Below are 18,123 nucleotides of genomic sequence, written 5' to 3'. Positions count from 1 at the left end.
TCATATAATAACCACAGACTCGAGAAAGTTTTAAAACCTTTATCTAATCTTCATCAAAAGTCATGATCCATAAATTGACAGAAATCAAACTCTCGATAAGTAAAATCAAGAATAGACTGTAAATATGCAAAAGATATATGATGCCAACCATTTAGAATTCTAAAGGGAAGGTAAGAACTAGGAACATACTGAAAATTTAATTATAGAAAATAGACAAAGATATTTTCCAAAGGACGGGGAAAATAAGGAACATACTATAAGCCTCCGATTTCGAGAGGGTGAGTAAAATGAGGGAACATAATATGCAATAACAAAATTATTTAGATCATATGACTAAAGGGAAGGTAAGAAAATGGAACACACTAATAATTCAGAATGACCAAGTTTAGCTTCTTTAAGGGAGGGTAAAGAAAGGGAACATCTATATGGTCATGGACAGTACTTTAGCATTCAACTTAAGGAGGGGAAGAAATGGAACATGCTAATGACAACAAGTATCACGCTTTTATTATTTTATCACAAGGGAGGGGTAAAGAAAAGGAACATATGCAATTATGATTTTAGCAAAATTCAGGGAGGGTAAGAAAAGGACACATCAAATGCAAGCACTATAATCAATGATATGGCATCAAAGAAGGGGAAATAAAAGGAACAAAATCAATATTAAACTCACACAGATTTATAATTACCTAGAATGGCGTGAAGACCAACCCTGGCCACGGGTCAGTTAAGGACAGAAACCACAAAAGTTATAAACGCCAGTAGGCTAGCAGGTGCAGGTCAGAAACAGGACAGGAAAACCAGATTTGGATCAGAACCGGACCACCGAAAGTTGAGGCCAGCACCCGCAGTTTGGTAGCAACGCCTGCGCTACTCCCTCTGTGCACCTCACAGTCAGAACCCCGATTGGGTTTAAAATTCCCCAGCAAAGTGCTTCGCCAGCACTTCAGGTCTCAGAACCCCCGATTGGGTCAGCGAGTCTTCTGACAGAGTGCTCCACAGCACCTCTGTTCTCGATCAGCTATTGAGTGCGTTGGGTCAGTGACAGGTCAGCTATTCGGACAAGTCAGACATTTTCTCTAACTAAACCTACCCTAGTTATACTATTTTCCAGGTCAATGAACCACCCCCCAATGTGGCAAGTGTAAGGATCCCCAATTTCGATTGGACAACAGAGGAGGAGAGGTCATCACACCACCTAATATTTCGAATTTTGCCGTCTCCCATTCAAATTTATGTTCACGCCCATCAATTTCATGTTCACATGACATCTTCAATCCACCTAACAATGGATGTTCTATTGACAAATACATTGTAGTCTTTTGACTTCTTCTAGTAGGGTCAGACGTGAGTTCCCAGGCACATCTTGGCTGTGGCTGCCATCTGGCTTGGGTTCAATGACACAGAGTTCATTTTCTCGCTGTAGATCGTCATGCGTGGAAAGGACTTCCAAGATGGAGTAATAAGCACCTCCCAGGCCCAAACATTACGATACATGAAAAGTAAAAGGAAACAGTTTTAGAACACAGAATAAAACGAATACACTGTATACCATGAATCTCTACACTACACCCATTACTTTATAATGAACTATAGCATTAGGATTAAGCAGAACGAACAGCTTCGCAAAAGCAGCAGTGCAAGCTTCTTGCATGTGAGAACATAGAGCAGCCATATTAGCTCTAGTGCGCAGAAGCAATAAATTCCCTCCAAAGCTGCGAGTACGTCATGTCACATGGGTATGACAGACGCATGCGCAGTAGAAATTCCCGCGTAGCAGTGTCCATTTTAGCTGCAAGCGTATTAGGATTAGTAGACACATAGGCAAGCTTCTCTCGGATACCCAACAAGGAAAGAAAAAGGGCAAATTAGTTAGACAAACATATTGATTAATTTTATTAACATTATTCGAGGTTCTTGAGTACAAGCAAGTCGCTTCATATGCGAATCCTTGCTCATCAATCCCCTCTTTGATGATATTTTATATCATTACCAATTAATAAAACAGATGCCAACTTCTCACATTTCACCCTTTTCAATCTCTTCAAACTTTCTGTTTTGTTTCTTTTCATTATTGCTGTGAGAATTTTTCATTTTCTTATATATCTGGCTATTCAATTCTTCTAATTCGAGTTCTTCAATATGTCTTTTTACTCCTCGTTGATTTACAGTGTATTTCTATTTATGTTTTCGACATTTGCAGCAAATCATTATTCCCAAAACTAATAATACTATTCCCGCTATTGGCATCAGTATTTTACTCACAAGACTTTTACCTAGATTAGAAAACCAACTACCTACTGCGGAGGGACCATCAGTAAGCCACTTCCATGCACTATCAACCTCCAGGGGTTTGAGCTCTTTTTCCAAATTAGTAATATTTTTCACATACCTTTTAATTTCAACACCTTTGTCTGGTATGTAAGTGCAACAATGTTGCGCTTTCAACATTCTACAGACTCCGCCTTCTTTTGCCAATAATAGTCAAGAGCAAGTCGATTTTGTAAAACCATTGATCTGATCGCAACCAATTCGGTATTGACCATCAAGAACCCTCCAGCAATGTCAGTTGATAACCGGTCCACTACTGTTGACAATTTGCAAATTCTGTGTGTATTCATAACCACTCCCACTGTAGGTATCAATGCACCAAATATATCACCTACAATTTCACCAACACTAGCTCGTTTACTACGTACTAATGCATTAGTTTCTTCATTGCTTCCATTGATTTTGTCCACATGATAGATTTTGGGAAAGACGATTCCGAAATAACAGCTCCCATACCAGTGATCTGGTCATTTGTAATAAGCCTTGTTACCACATATATAATAGACTTTGGGAAACACAGGTTCAGTTCCATCTTTGAAACCCCAACCCCCAATTACCTTATAATTGTGTTCGCACACACTAGAACCAATGAATATATTGTTATAATAACTAGTTCTTTCTCTGTGGAAACAGAGTTTCCCTTTCTTTTCAAAATCCAGCAACATAGCAGCATTAGCCCCACCATTTGAGGTGTCTTTTATGCTTTCAGCCCATGTAGGAACTTTGTGAATCCTGTCTTTTGCCTTTCTTTGGAAACTCTCTCTTCTTTTCTCTACCATGTTGAAGAATATTTTTTCTTTTTCTTGCAGTGAGCAGGTTAGATTTTTTCAATATGCTTCAGCTATATCTATTGTACCTATTGTTAGGAAATAATCACCCATGTAGCGTGCGGTATTTCTAGTAGTATGTACAGGATTCAGGTTTCTACGTACAGGAAGTTCAGAGAAAATTACGTCTAGATTGGAATAATAATATTGTACAGGCCCTTGCTTATAGAATAAACTGGTTAAAATACTACAGGAAATTCCATAGGTTAGTGGTAAATGGTGGTAAGTCACACCTTCAGCTACCGAGGTAGGCAGCTTCATACAGACATAACAGTCTTCTACTTACATAGTTTCTACATATTGAACTAATAAGTTTGCAAATACATTTAAATGAGTTCGGTTTTTGATTCTGGCGTAATGTAATCCTTCCTCATCTGGTGCTTCTAAGTCTACCTTTATTTGTCTAAGGCTAAGTGCTTTTTCTTGGGTATCTACTCTTTGTGGTGTAATTTTAGTTTGTAGCTCTTCAGTGTCTAATGGTAGTTGCTCGTTATTACTAGCTTTTGTCTCTTTACTCATCATATAAGGAATGGCTATTGTTAGTCCTATCCAAACTATGAGTACTATCGCTATACTACATAAGCATATTCTACAACTTGTCTCTAAGCAACTTCGTTTCGGTCTACCATTAACAGAATGATCAGCCATCTCTGACTAAAAGGAGATTCAACCCCTCTTTGTATCTTTACACAGCCTTTTTACCCTGTGTGAATTTCAGGTCAGTCTCACTTCTTCGTCAGTCTGGTCAGTAATCAATTCTTCATCACTTTCGTCACTTATTTCCAGGTTTTCAAAATCTTCCAACACCAAATAAGTCCATTTAGGGCTTTGATATTTATTATTCAGCCTTTTTATTCGGGAACTCCTTCCTTTGGGTTGTATCACAGGTCTATCAGTTTGACTTGAGACTTCATTCACCTGCTCAGGTTCTTCGTCAATTGTCTTTAGTCGCAGTCTCAGTCTTTTGACAAATCGAGGCAATCTTTCTCCTTTTCTGAGTCTTTTGACTGGCACTGTGTCTTGGCTTTCTTCAAATGCTCTTTTATTTTCATTCAGTTGTGGCACATCAATTTCAATGCTGTTTTCTGTTTCCCTCTCTATCTGACTAGGTCCTGGTCTTATTGCTGTTTCTTCTGCCTGGTCACTAAACTGGCCTTGTTCAGGTATATGCTGGATTTGGCTTTTGCTTGTTTCACCTTCTTCGTCCTGAACACAATTGTCTATTCCTGTCTGGTCCTGTTCAAGCTCTTCGAACCTCCGCTTGAACTTCCGCCCTAATTTCTATCTGTCCCTCCTCTGGCTCAGGAGTTCTTGGAGGAGTGTCGTTTACCTGCTCTTTCCCTATCTGTTCCTCCTCAGTATCACTTTTGATTTGGATTTCGATGATCTGAGTATCTCCTTTTACACCTGTCTTGTCCTCACTATCCCACTGTCTATCTAAATAGGTTTGTCTTCTCGTTCTCACAGGGTCTACAGTCAGGTCGATTACTGGGACCCAATCATCTTGACTGGTGCTTGGTTGTTCCTCTTCAGCTACTTCGGGATTGTTCTCTTGAGACCCCTCAGCTGGGCAACCTTCAGCCTCAGTTTCATCAGGTTCAGTCACCTTCTTCGTATGACTGGCATGGATCCAGTGTGGAACTCCTGCACATTTCACAGCTGTGGTGTTTATCAGTATTACTTGTCGTGGTTTTCCCCACCTGGGTGCAAGGCAAGTTTTCCGAGTATGTTTCTTGAGCACTACAAAATCACCTGGGTTCAGGTCATGTGCTGGAGTGGCTGGTCTGGTGACAACGTCTTCCCCAAGCTGGTGAGAGATAGAACGCACTTGGTCAGCCAGTTCTTTGCAGTACTCCAGTACTAAATCATCAGAAATGCTTATCAGTTTGTATCCTGGCACCCATGCCTGCCGCATTGCTCTTCCCATCAGTATCTCATGGGGACTCAAGCCTGTGTTCTGGTCTGGAATACTTCTAAGTCCCATCAGAAACAGGGGCAAAGCATCTGGCCACTCCCTTCGTGTTGACTCACACATCTTTCCCAATCTTGATTTGATAGTGCCATTCAATTGTTCCACCACTCCAGAAGCCTCTGGGTGATATGCACAGTGCAGTTTTTGCGTAATTTTGAATGCTTCGCAAATTTGATTTATTATTTCACTATGGAAATGTTTTTCCTCTATCTGATTCAATCGTAACTGGAAAACCGTAACGAGGTATAAGTTCCCTAAGTAACAGTTTAGCTACAGTGATGCTATCGTTTCTGCGTGTGGGGTAAGCTTCCACCCATTTTGAAAACAGGCAGACAATGACAAGTATGTACTTCATTTCTCGACATGGGGGCAACTGAATAAAATCAAGTTGTAATCTAATAAAAGGGGAAACTCCTTTGGATTGTTGAGCACTGCTGGAGGCTCATTCGTCTTCTTGCTGCCTGTCACCGGATTCAACCCACGACTTGCCGGACCCGCTGCGCGGGTCCCGCTGCGCTCGAGGACACCCTGTGGGGCGCTGGAGGGGAGCTCTGTGTTTTAAAAACTTCCTTGTCCACCGGCAGGGCTGCCAGCAGCCTAGCAGGGACTCCATTGTCCAGGAGTCCCTGCGTGCTACACCTGTGGCCGCTCTCCCTGCCGGCAACGCCCCCTGACTGACTGTATGTGGAGAAGTGTGGCTCACTGGTTAGAGGAGGCAGACCTGGAAGCAGAGGTCAGCCCGGGACCAGGGTTCAATTCCCGGCTCGGCGGGGTCTTGAGTCCTAAAATATCCATGGACTCGACAATTCTCGCTCCGGTGCCTACTCGATTCACGGGTTCACACTCTGCGACTCTGGGCAATAGCTTGCTTAATCTCCACAACGGCCCCTCGCGGCGGGATGCCTGGCTTTCACCTTGCGGATACCCTGCCGGGGTTATCTCACAGGGGAATACCAGGACGGGTTCCCTAAGCAAGCGCTTAGAAACCGCTTGGTGATTTGCGCAATATAAATTCCTGTACATTTACATTTACATTTACTGTTGCTAAAAGCGCAGCACTTCCCTTGCCAAGCGGGAAACTCCTTTGGATTGTTGAGCACTGCTGGAGGCTCATTCGTCTTCTTGCTGCCTGTCACCGGACAGGCAGCAAGCAGCTGCCTGTTCCGGTCTGGAATACTTCTAAGTCCCATCAGAAACAGGGGCAAAGCATCTGGCCACTCCCTTCGTGTTGACTCACACATCTTTCCCAATCTTGATTTGATAGTGCCATTCAATTGTTCCACCACTCCAGAAGCCTCTGGGTGATATGCACAGTGCAGTTTTTGCGTAATTTTGAATGCTTCGCAAATTTGATTTATTATTTCACTATGGAAATGTTTTTCCTCTATCTGATTCAATCGTAACTGGAAAACCGTAACGAGGTATAAGTTCCCTAAGTAACAGTTTAGCTACAGTGATGCTATCGTTTCTGCGTGTGGGGTAAGCTTCCACCCATTTTGAAAACAGGCAGACAATGACAAGTATGTACTTCATTTCTTGACATGGGGGCAACTGAATAAAATCAAGTTGTAATCTAATAAAAGGGGAAACTCCTTTGGATTGTTGAGCACTGCTGGAGGCTCATTCGTCTTCTTGCTGCCTGTCACCGGATTCAACCCACGACTTGCCGGACACGCTGCGCGGGTCCCGCTGTGCTCGAGGACACCCTGTGGGGCGCTGGAGGGGAGCTCTGTGTTTTAAAAACTTCCTTGTCCACCGGCAGGGCTGCGAGCAGCCTAGCAGGGACTCCATTGTCCAGGAGTCCCTGCGTGCTACACCTGTGGCCGCTCTCCCTGCCGGCAACGCCCCCTGACTGACTGTATGTGGAGAAGTGTGGCTCACTGGTTAGAGGAGGCAGACCTGGAAGCAGAGGTCAGCCCGGGACCAGGGTTCAATTCCCGGCTCGGCGGGGTCTTGAGTCCTAAAATGTCCATGGACTCGACAATTCTCGCTCCGGTGCCTACTCGATTCACGGGTTCACACTCTGCGACTCTGGGCAATAGCTTGCTTAATCTCCACAACGGCCCCTCGCGGCGGGATGCCTGGCTTTCACCTTGCGGATACCCTGCCGGGGTTATCTCACAGGGGAATACCAGGACGGGTTCCCTAAGCAAGCGCTTAGAAACCGCTTGGTGATTTGCGCTATATAAATTCCTGTACATTTACATTTACATTTACTGTTGCTAAAAGCGCAGCACTTCCCTTGCCAAGCGGGAAACTCCTTTGGATTGTTGAGCACTGCTGGAGGCTCATTCGTCTTCTTGCTGTCTGTCACCGGATTCAACCCACGACTTGCCGGACCCGCTGCGCGGGTCCCGCTGCGCTCGAGGACACCCTGTGGGGCGCTGGAGGGGAGCTCTGTGTTTTAAAAACTTCCATGTCCACCGGCAGGGCTGCGAGCAGCCTAGCAGGGACTCCATTGTCCAGGAGTCCCTGCGTGCTACACCTGTGGCCGCTCTCCCTGCCGGCAACGCCCCCTGACTGTTGCTAAAAGCGCAGCACTTCCCTTGTCAAGCGGGAAACTCCTTTGGATTGTTGAGCACTGCTGGAGGCTCATTCGTCTTCTTGCTGCCTGTCACCGGATTCAACCCACGACTTGCCGGACCTGCTGCGTGGGTCCCGCTGCGCTCGAGGACACCCTGTGGGGCCCTGGAGGGGAGCTCTGTGTTTTAAAAACTTCCTTGTCCACCGGCAGGGCTGCGAGCAGCCTAGCAGGGACTCCATTGTCCAGGAGTCCCTGCGTGCTACATCTGTGGCCGCTCTCCCTGCCAGCAACGCCCCCTGACTGTTGCTAAAAGCGCAGCACTTCCCTTGCCAAGCGGGAAACTCCTTTGGATTGTTGAGCACTGCTGGAGGCTCATTCGTCTTCTTGCTGCCTGTCACCGGATTCAACCCACGACTTGCCGGACCCGCTGCGCGGGTCCCGCTGCGCTCGAGGACACCCGGTGGGGCGCTGGAGGGGAGCTCTGTGTTTTAAAAACGTCCTTGTCCGCCGGCAGGGCTGCGAGCAGCCTAGCAGGGACTCCATTGTCCAGGAGTCCCTGCGTGCTACACCTGTGGCCAATCTCCCTGCCGGCAACGCCCCCTGCCCCGCCCTATATCAAACGGTGGACTATCCGCTGCGCGGGAGCGCGCGGGAGCGCGCGGGAGCGACCGGGGCGAAGACCGGGCAAAGAGCGGGCCGTTTGAGGCCGTTCGAGGTCTAGGAGGTCTGGTCTGGGCCCCTCTCTTTCGCCCTAGCTCTGCCATTCCCCAAATCTGTATTGTCTTATCCCACTGTTTATGCTGGTTGTTTAAATCCTTGGAATATGTGTACACGAGCTAGTCGCAGCAGGGCTGCTAAGGGGGGGTTGGTACACAATGCTCCCATGGACGATTTTATCACACGCACTAATATTGCCATTGACCAAGAGATCACCAAACTTCAAACTCGAGTATCCCTTGACTTGGCGGCTGCTAGGAAATTGTCGCTAGATTTTGCTAACTCTAAGAAATCTTCTTTAGGGCATATAGCATCAGCCATTACTCCGAAGCGTCTGAGCAACCAACATTGTGTAGCAACGCTGGCGGATGTTCATAACACTCTGGTTTTGCCTATCTCTCCACTACCTTTGTGTCCCTTACCTTTGTCCGTAAGCCCCTCCCCACCCGTGGTTAGCCCTCACCATCAACTTACCCCCATTCCTCATTCTCCAGATATTTCTGATGTGTCCACCTGTTATGGCACCATTAACATCACTAAGGACAATCTGCACAAAAGGAAGCGTGCCCCAAGGTCGTCTTTCTCACGTATGAAGGGCAAAATTGTTGGGGCACACCTATCTAATGTTGCTAACATCCCCGTGAATGGCGGTATCGGAGGGCTTGTCACCCCGTCTCAGGCTTCTTGGCGCACTGTTAACGATGGCATAGCACCTGTAGCCTCTAAAGGTAACACACCTAAAGAGAAAGCAGATCTCTACCTAAAGGACCAGGAGGGGAGGGAAGGGGAATTTATAGGAGTAGTATGGGAGACCCTAAAAAGACTACTCTCTCCCTTGGATTTAAGACTCTCTCGAATTGAGAACCATCTATTAGAGATGGACAAAAGTATTATAGCCTTGGCTACTCTTGGTTTACGAGGTCTTGAAAACCAAGGTTTGATAGAGAATATTACAGCCCCACAGACCTTAATCCCTTCCCCCACAGCCCTGCAGAGTTTAACTTCTAACCCCACTGTGCCAGGCCCTACACAGCCTATCCCTAAACCTCGTACCAAGGGAGTCGTTATCAAAAATCCTGCTCCCCTGTCTGGGGCTAATAACCCAAAGGCACCCACTTCTCAAACACACACTCGCACCAATATGGCTGCTCCTAGGAGGCAGAATACTAGCAGTACATCCTATCGTCCTACTCAGGGCTCACAGAACAATACTACTTCCCGTCCCACCTTGGGCTCTTATAACAAGAGCAATTTTCGAGGGGGGTATATTGACCTCCCCCCAGAAGCCAATGACTATGTGGTGGTATTGACGGGTGTGCCGGAGGCAGCGAATGGCCACCATGAAAACCATTGGTCCTTAAAGAACAAGGTCATGCATTGGCTCAATACGCACAGACCGATCTCTAATGGCCGGACAAGTAGAGTCAAAATGGTGCGTAGAGTTTCCTGGGTGGCCTCTTCACGGAAATCTATCCCCGGCGATTGCATAGTCGTGACGTTTGAAGACTCACATACGGCTAATTATATCTGTTCATGGGTTCCTGAGGATGAGCGTTTATCCATTGCCCCGAGGCCATTGTCCTTCTTTTACCCACCTCGAGATGTATACTCTTACGGGGGCAATTGGTCTACGGTTCTCCATCAGCCCGGAAGGGGGTATCATACCAAAGAGCACAATCCAACTAGAAATTGGTTCGGGATAACAACCTCGAACAGGTTCAACTGCCTCGAGGATGTGGATTAACTGCCCAAACCCCCTGATCTGGCATCCCCTTCTACGACTTCCGCACCCCAGGTGGAGGTTGGCTTTCCTCCCTTGTTGTCTACCCTTGTTGGGACTAGCCCTGTCCCCCTTACCCAACCTATGATACAGGCCTTGCCAGTACAGGGTGCGCTGCATTCTTTTAATACCCATAGTGTCAATGCAATTGTGAGCGAGACAGTTGCTGGCTGGTCGTCTCTTTTAATCCCTCGCCAGCTGCCCTTGCCTGTTGGCCCTAACATTGTCCCCCCTGTCCATGCCCCTTCGACCTGTCAGAGTCCCATAGATAATCCCCTGCTGAAGATCCTAAGTTGGAACGTGGCAGGGCTTGCACGAAATTTCGATAAGCCAGATTGGAACTCCTTTGTTGACCCTTTTGGGATCTGTCTCCTACAAGAAACTTGGTGCCTGGAGCCCCTCCACAGGGTAGGTTTCACGACCTACTCTGTGCCAGCATCCAAACCACAGGGCAGCAAGGGCCGCCCATCGGGAGGCCTTCTTATTTGGGTCAGTATCGCACTGGGATTATCCATAAGGCACATAAATACCCAATCTCCTGACCTCTTGAGACTCACTATAAAGTGTCCCGGGGGCAGGAAGTTAGAAGTGCTTAATTTGTATTTAAGGGAGGCCAGGGGGGGGAATTCATTGCTATCCTCAACTGGAGTAGAAGAGGAGCTCAGAGCCTGCAATATTGACTCCCTTGTTGTCCTGGCTGGAGACCTTAACTGTTGTTTTGAACCGTTAGCCAGTGAGGACATCCTGGATACCTGGGAAGATGACGCTAAGAGAGGTATCCCTTTGCTCGCTCTGGACCCAATTAAAAAATGGACCCAGAATGCCATTGATCTCAACTCACTCTGTCTAGAACATGATCTTAGAGCCACCAATGGTCGATCGAAATCAGATTCTAGGGGATGGCACACCTATAACAGGTTGGGTCACACCTCTAGAATTGATTATATATTGTTAAACCACAATTTATGGCAGTACTTCCATGACATGGAAGTCCTACAAACATCTGATAGGGACCATAATTCCTTGGTCCTATCCCTTACCCTCCCTAGGGAAGTTGGGAATCCAACTTCGTCTCGATCCATTTGGAAATCTTCCCACGAAGTTGTCCCATCTAATTGCGGTAGGCGACTAAAATGGGCTAAAGTTGTTGCGGACGAGGGGAGAATGGCTCAAGCTGAGACCATAATGACAAACGTAAAGCACCATTTAGGTGCTTTGGATTTTACTAACGATGTCCTTACGGCATTCTCAGAGACTGTCTCAGCCTTGAGCAATTTGTTTATAGTCCCACAGGGTAGGGCTAGGTCTTTTGGGAGGACGACAACCAAGGGTAGAGACAAATGGTACTCCTCTGATTGCCGTGCTGCTAAAAGTGAACTTATCCGGGCGGTCGAATCTAAAGACCCAGTTCAAATCAGACTCGCTAGGAAAAGTTACAAGAAAATTCAAGCTGTGGCAAGGGAAGCACATGAATTTAATTTCTGGAGAGACCTAATGGACGCTAGCTCCAAAAAAGATACGAAGGGCTTCTGGGATTTGCTGAGAGGCAGGGATAGGCCTGTCGATTCACAATTGACTTGTAACATCACAGGGGAGGCCTGGTTCGCACTTTTTTCCAAGCTTTACTCCATTCCTTCAGGGGGACCAAGACAGAACAGGGGTCCCAGGCATAGAGTGCCAGCCGGCATTACAGACACTGACCACTCCTTTGCAGCTAAGGAAGTTGAAGGAGCAATTAGGTGCCTTGTTGCCAACAAGGCTGCAGGTCCAGATGGCGTTCCGGGTGATTTGTTACGGGTCAACTCAGAGGCGTGGAGCACACTCATTGCCCTACTTCTGAATGAGGCCATGTCTGGTGGATGCCTCCCGGACTCTTGGATGGGCGCGGAAGTCGTCCCGATTTTTAAGAAAGGCTGTAGGGACGACCCAGCTAACTATCGACCCATTAGCTTGCTAGATTCCACCCAGAAGGTAGCAGGCAAAGTTGTCTTAGGAAGGATTTTGAATTGGGCCGAAGAAAATCAGGTTCTATCTGACCTTCCGGCTGGTTTTAGATCAGGAACTGGCACTATTGAACAGACATTCCGACTTTTAATGCTCTATTGGAAAGTGGTCGTACTGGGCAAAGGCAGTCTGTATCTCGCATTCATAGACCTGCGGACTGCCTTTGACCTAGTCCCACGCGACCAATTGTGGGATGTCTTAGAGGGTTTGGGTATCCCTCCGTATTTGCTGGCTTTGCTTATCAAGTTCCATGAAAGCAACTTTGCACAAATCAGATGGGGCGAACAGGGCCAAAAAACATCTCGCATCTCTGTAGATAGGGGTGTCCGCCAGGGGTGTGTGCTAGCCCCCACTCTGTTTTCACTCTACCTAAACGGAGTGGTGGAGCACCTTCTTAAACAACCATCAGACGCACCCTCCCTGGCGGGCAGGAAGATACCAACTCTCCTATTTGCAGATGATACCCTGCTGATTTCGAAAACTCCGGTTGGCCTTCAAACGTTGCTTTCTAGGTTCCAGGATTTTTGTGACTCTAGGGGTTTAGTCATTAATATAAGCAAAACAAAATTCCTGGTCTTGAATCCCCCTAGGAAGACAGTCTATCCTCCAACCCTAGACTCAGTTCCACTTGAAAGGGTAAGGGAATTCGACTATCTTGGCATCCGACTTTCCGACTCCATGAGTTGGAAGGCTCATCATCAAAAAATCATTCTGACTCATAGGAGGGTTACAGGGGCATTGTTAAAAGAACATCGCGCCTCACCCCTTAAACCCATTGGGGTGATATTAGATATCTATAGGGCCAAGGTGGTGAGCGCGGCGCTGTATGGGGCCGAACTGTGGGGTACGCAGAAAATTGACATCTTGACCCACCTCGAGAATAAATTTCACAAAGAGCTATTGAGGGTACCTCACAGTACTCCCACTCTCCCTCTTTTACTTGATGCAGGTACACGCCCCATATCCAAGCAAGCAAAGCTACGTCCTCTCCTACTGTGGGCTCGATTATGGAATGTACCAGAACTCTCAAGCTACGCAGATGCTCTGCGTGAACTCCTCTCAACCCCGGGATAGCACAATGTCGGTTGGCTCAAGGAAGTAAAGTGGCTCCTTTGTGAACTGGGCCTGGGAGACGCTTGGGCCAACAGAACATCCCCACCTAAACAGTTGTTAAAGAAAATATTTTGGGCTTGGGTGGCAAATGAGAGAGCGAGTAATTCCAAACTATGTAGATCTGCCGTTGAGTTCTTGCTAATTAAAGATCTCCCCTCTAGAGAACCTTACCTGGACTTGATCTCCAACCCGATGGATAGGTCACTGTATTTTAAATTTAGGGTTGGAGTTCTGCCTTTAGGACAGTGGACAGGGAGCTGGAAACCACCTTGGCAAACCATACCGTTCTGTCCTTTTTGTGTTAACAGGGTTGAGTCTATTGCCCATCTAATGTTCGAGTGCCCAGCGTATGTAGCTCCCCGCAGGAGATGGTTGAAACCTCTTTGTATGAGTCTGGGCACTCGGTCGCACTTGGAGGCCCTACAGATCCTAAGATCGGACGCCTGCCCTCTGTTTGCATGTTGCTTGGCAAAATTTCTGGGCTGGGTATGGAGGATAAGATCTGTGAGGAAATTGCTCCTCCAGTAAGGTTATCCCCATAGATTCAACTTGTTTTAACCATCCAACGCTTTGTTTCCCCTCCCTTATCTTTCCATCAACGTCTGTATATTAAAGTTCATTGTACATAGTGATTAGAGGGTTGAAATGTTTAATTGTTTTATATTTTTACATTGGTTTGTGTACTGTAATGCTTTTATGAAATGACAAATATTTCGAAATAAAGCTATTCAAACAAACATAAAAGGACCTTCTGCCTTTCCAATTTTTCCTGGTAACACTACTGTTTTCTTTCCTGGGTTAAATTGCTGACAAATCAAACACCTCTGGCAGAGTGCCTCTGCTATGTTCCTGAATTTCGTGTTGAACCATGACAGTCTAAATATGCGTATCATAGCATCTCTTCCCAAATGTGTGTCTCCGTGAATCAACCTAGCCATAGGAGCAAGCAGACAGTCTGGTAACACAGGCATTCCATCAAGGTAAACAATGACACCATCCTCAACCCTTTTCTGACAACCACATTTCCTCCAATTTTCCCTTTCTTTTGGTTCTGCTGCATCCTGTAAGTCTCTCACTTCTTCCCATGTGTTCACACCTTCTAGCATCATAAGTTGCCAGCTGTTTCCGCCCACCTCAACCTTTTTATTAACAGCCATTTTGTACTTTGCACAATATTGGGCTCATTGGTCAGCATATCGATTACCTGCTGTCACTTTGTCGTTGCCAGATTTGTGAGCAGCACACTTGACCAAAGCAAATTCTTTTGGTAACTGGATTGCTTCCAGTAAATCTTGTACATATTTTCCATTTCTGATGGGAGTACCTGAAGATGTCAGAAACTCCCTTTGCATCCATAATTGGCCAAAGTCATGCACAACCCCGTAACCATACTGGCTGTCTGTATATATGGTTACTTTCCAGTTCTTTCCAAATTTACAGGCTCTTGCCAAAGCAACCAATTCAGCTACTTGTGCAGACTTGACTCCAGGTAAATGGTATGCTTCAACTGGACCTGCTAATGTGCACACCGCATAAGCAGCGCTTAGGCCTCCTTCCTCATGTCTCATACAAGAGCCATCTACAAACAGCTCACATTCTGCATCAAGTAAGGGCTCTTCTTTTATGTCGGGCGTGGTTTTGTGCTATACTCAGTCAGATCAATACAGTCGTGTTCAACTTCTCCCTTCCCTTCTGCTGAGAGTGAATTAGGTAGCAGTGTTGCTGGGTTCAGAATGTTACATCTAGCAATGGTTACATTCCCTGCACCTACAAGGATTCTTAGTCAGCCGACTAGGTGTGAGATATTGAGTTTGTGTCAGCAAAATTACAACTGCATGTGGAACATACACAGTTACCGGATGTCCCATAACAATGTATTCACTCTGTTAAAGGCTCATGCAAATTGCAGCTACTGCTTTCAGGCATCCAGGTAATGCAGCTGCCACTTTGTCCAATGTGGAAGAAAAATATGCCACAGGACGTCTCACTAAGCCATGAAGTTGCGTCAGAACTGAAAGTTCACAATTATCTTGTGTGTCACAAAACAGTGCAAAATCTTTAGAATAGTCAGGCATTCCCAATGCAGGAGCTGTACACAGACATTCTCGTAATTTTACAAAAGCAGTCATGCTTTCGTCATCCCACTCCACTGGGTCCTTAGCTCCTTTCTTTGTCATTTTTATCAATGGTCTTGCTAGGACTGCAAATCACACAATCCACTGTCTGCAGTACCCTACAACTCCAAGAAACATCCTGATCTCTTTCTGGGTATTAGGAAGCTCCATGTTTCGAATTATTCTGATTCTTTCTGAGGTAACTTTTCTGACACCCCTTTCTATCTGGTGCCCCAGATATTTCACTGATGATGTACAGAACTGTAATTTTTCCAGTGACACCTTATGTCCTCCTTCACCTAAATGATTCAGCAAGGCTATAGTGTCAACAACACAGTCTTTCCGGCTTTTAGACGCCACCAAGAGGTCGTCTATGTATTGCACCAGGACTGACTTTCCGGGCAATATTAGGGATTCAAGGAATTTTTACGAAATTTGATTAAAAATCGAAGAACTTTCCGTGTACCCTTGAGGAACACGATTCCAGACCTAAACATGACTGTCTAATTCAAATGAAAAAATAAATTTGCTGTCTGGGTGTAATGGAATCAAGAAAAATGCATGACACAGGTCAATGACAGTAAACCATCCAGCATTCCAGGGTTTTTGGTATAAAATCACTGCAGGGTTTGGCACAACTGGACAGCAAGGAACAACAATTTTATTAACCTTGCGGAGGTCTTGTACGACCTTGTACTTACCGCTCGGTTTCTTTATGCCAATTATGGGTGAGTTACAAGGACTGCTCGATACCTCTTGAAAAATGCCTGCTTCAAGCAAACGTTTTATTTCTATTGCAACACCTGCTTTAACTTCTGCACTCATTTTATACTGTCGAGTATTTGGGTAAACTGCATCTTCTTTTATTGCTATTTTAATCGGGTCAACATTTGCCATTAATCCTACATCCTTTTCAGTAAAGTCCCATACTTCTAGTTTTACTGTCTGTTGAAGTTATTCTGGTAAGTCTTGTGTTGTCAGTCTTTTAATTTCTGCTTCCTGTTTTGCCAACATTAATTTGTAAATTCCGTCTTCATCTGGGGTTTGAATTTCAATGCCATTTGGAGTGCAAAAGATGGTACAGTTCATTTTGCACAACAAATGCCTGCCTAATAAGTTCACTGGGCTTGAATCACACACAACAAATCGGTGCATTTCTTTAAAATTGCCTATTCTAACTTCCATTGGTTCAGTAACTAGGTAACTAATCTGTTTGTTAGAAACACCCACTACTTGGATTGCTTCTCCAGAGAGGGGTAGGTTTGGAACGTCTGCTGTTCTCACAGTAGAACGGGTAGCACCAGTGTCCAACAGAAAGGTGACATCATTTCCTTCAACCTTTCCTTCAATGTATGGCCCTGACTGGACTACCGGCAAGGAGGCGCCAAGCACGCACTCCTCGTCCTCCCCCCTCAGGCACCGTCAGTAAGGTTTGTCACAAAGGAATGTGACATTCAGTAGAAACTGTGAAGTTGATGTATCTCTTTTTTCCCTTCCTTCTAAGTATGGGCGAAATTTGAGAATTCGCGTTTCGCGAATTTGCGTGAAATCGAACACGCAAAAATCCCAAAATCCGCAAATTCGTGCGAATTTGCGGATTTTGGGATTTTTGCGTGTTCGCGGGGTTTTTTGCGTGTTCGCGGGTTTTTTGCATGTTCGCGGGGCTTTTTGCGTGTTCACGGGCCGCTTGCATGGCGCACTTACCCATGCGGTCGTGTATGGGCACAGCAACCTCTGGTTCACCACTGCCACCCTCTGGTTCACCACTGCCACCCTCTGGTTCACCCCTGCCACCCTCTGGTTCAGCACTGCCACTCTCTGGTTCACCCCTGCCACCCTCTGGTTCAGCACTGTCACCCTCTGGTTCACCACTGCCACCCTCTGGTTCACAACTGCCACCCTCTGGTTCATCACAGCACCTCTGGTTCACGACTGCCACCCTCTGGTTAACCACTATCACCCTCTGGTTCAGCACTGTCACCCTCTGGTTCAGCACTGCCACCCTTTGGTTCACCACTGCCATCCTCTGGTTCACCCCTGCCACCCTCTGGTTCACTACTGCCACCCTCTGGTTCATCACAGCACCCTCTGGTTCACCCCTGCCACCCTCTGGTTCAGCACTGTCACCCTCTGGTTCACCACTGCCACCCTCTGGTTCATGACTGCCACCCTCTGGTTCATCACAGCACCTCTGGTTCACCACTGCCACCCTCTGGTTAACCACTGTCACCCTCTGGTTCACCCCTGCCACCATCTGGTTCATCACTGCCACCCTCTGGTGTACCCCTGCCACCCTCTGGTTCACCCCTGCCACCCTCTGGTTCAGCACTGCCACCCTCTGGTTCAGCACTGTCACCCTCTGGTTCACCCCTGCCACCCTCTGGTTCATCACTGTCACCCTCTGGTTCACCACTGCCACCCTCTACCGAGACCTTTTGTGACGCAGCGGCAGCACAAAATATGCGCCATGGTGCTGGGTATTAACAACGTGACGCATCTGAGAGATGCGTCACGTTGTAAAGCACTGCACCATCAGGAGGCGTTCCGGTGCAGGGGAGGGCGTTCCTGCGCAGGAACGCCTCCTAAAAGTGGCTGAGTGAAACCAACAAGATTTCACTCAGTCACTTTTAGGCCAATGCTGCGTCAAAACCCTGCGCCTGCTTGAAGCAGGTGCAAGGCCTGATTCAGCATTGGGGAGATAGGGCCTCCCAGAGCATTGCTGGAGCTGCGTCGCAGGCGCG

The sequence above is a fragment of the Lissotriton helveticus genome, chromosome 6 (genome assembly GCF_964261635.1).
Source record: "Lissotriton helveticus chromosome 6, aLisHel1.1, whole genome shotgun sequence".
In the NCBI taxonomy this organism is placed as follows: domain Eukaryota; kingdom Metazoa; phylum Chordata; class Amphibia; order Caudata; family Salamandridae; genus Lissotriton; species Lissotriton helveticus.
This window is presented reverse-complemented; position numbering follows the sequence as displayed.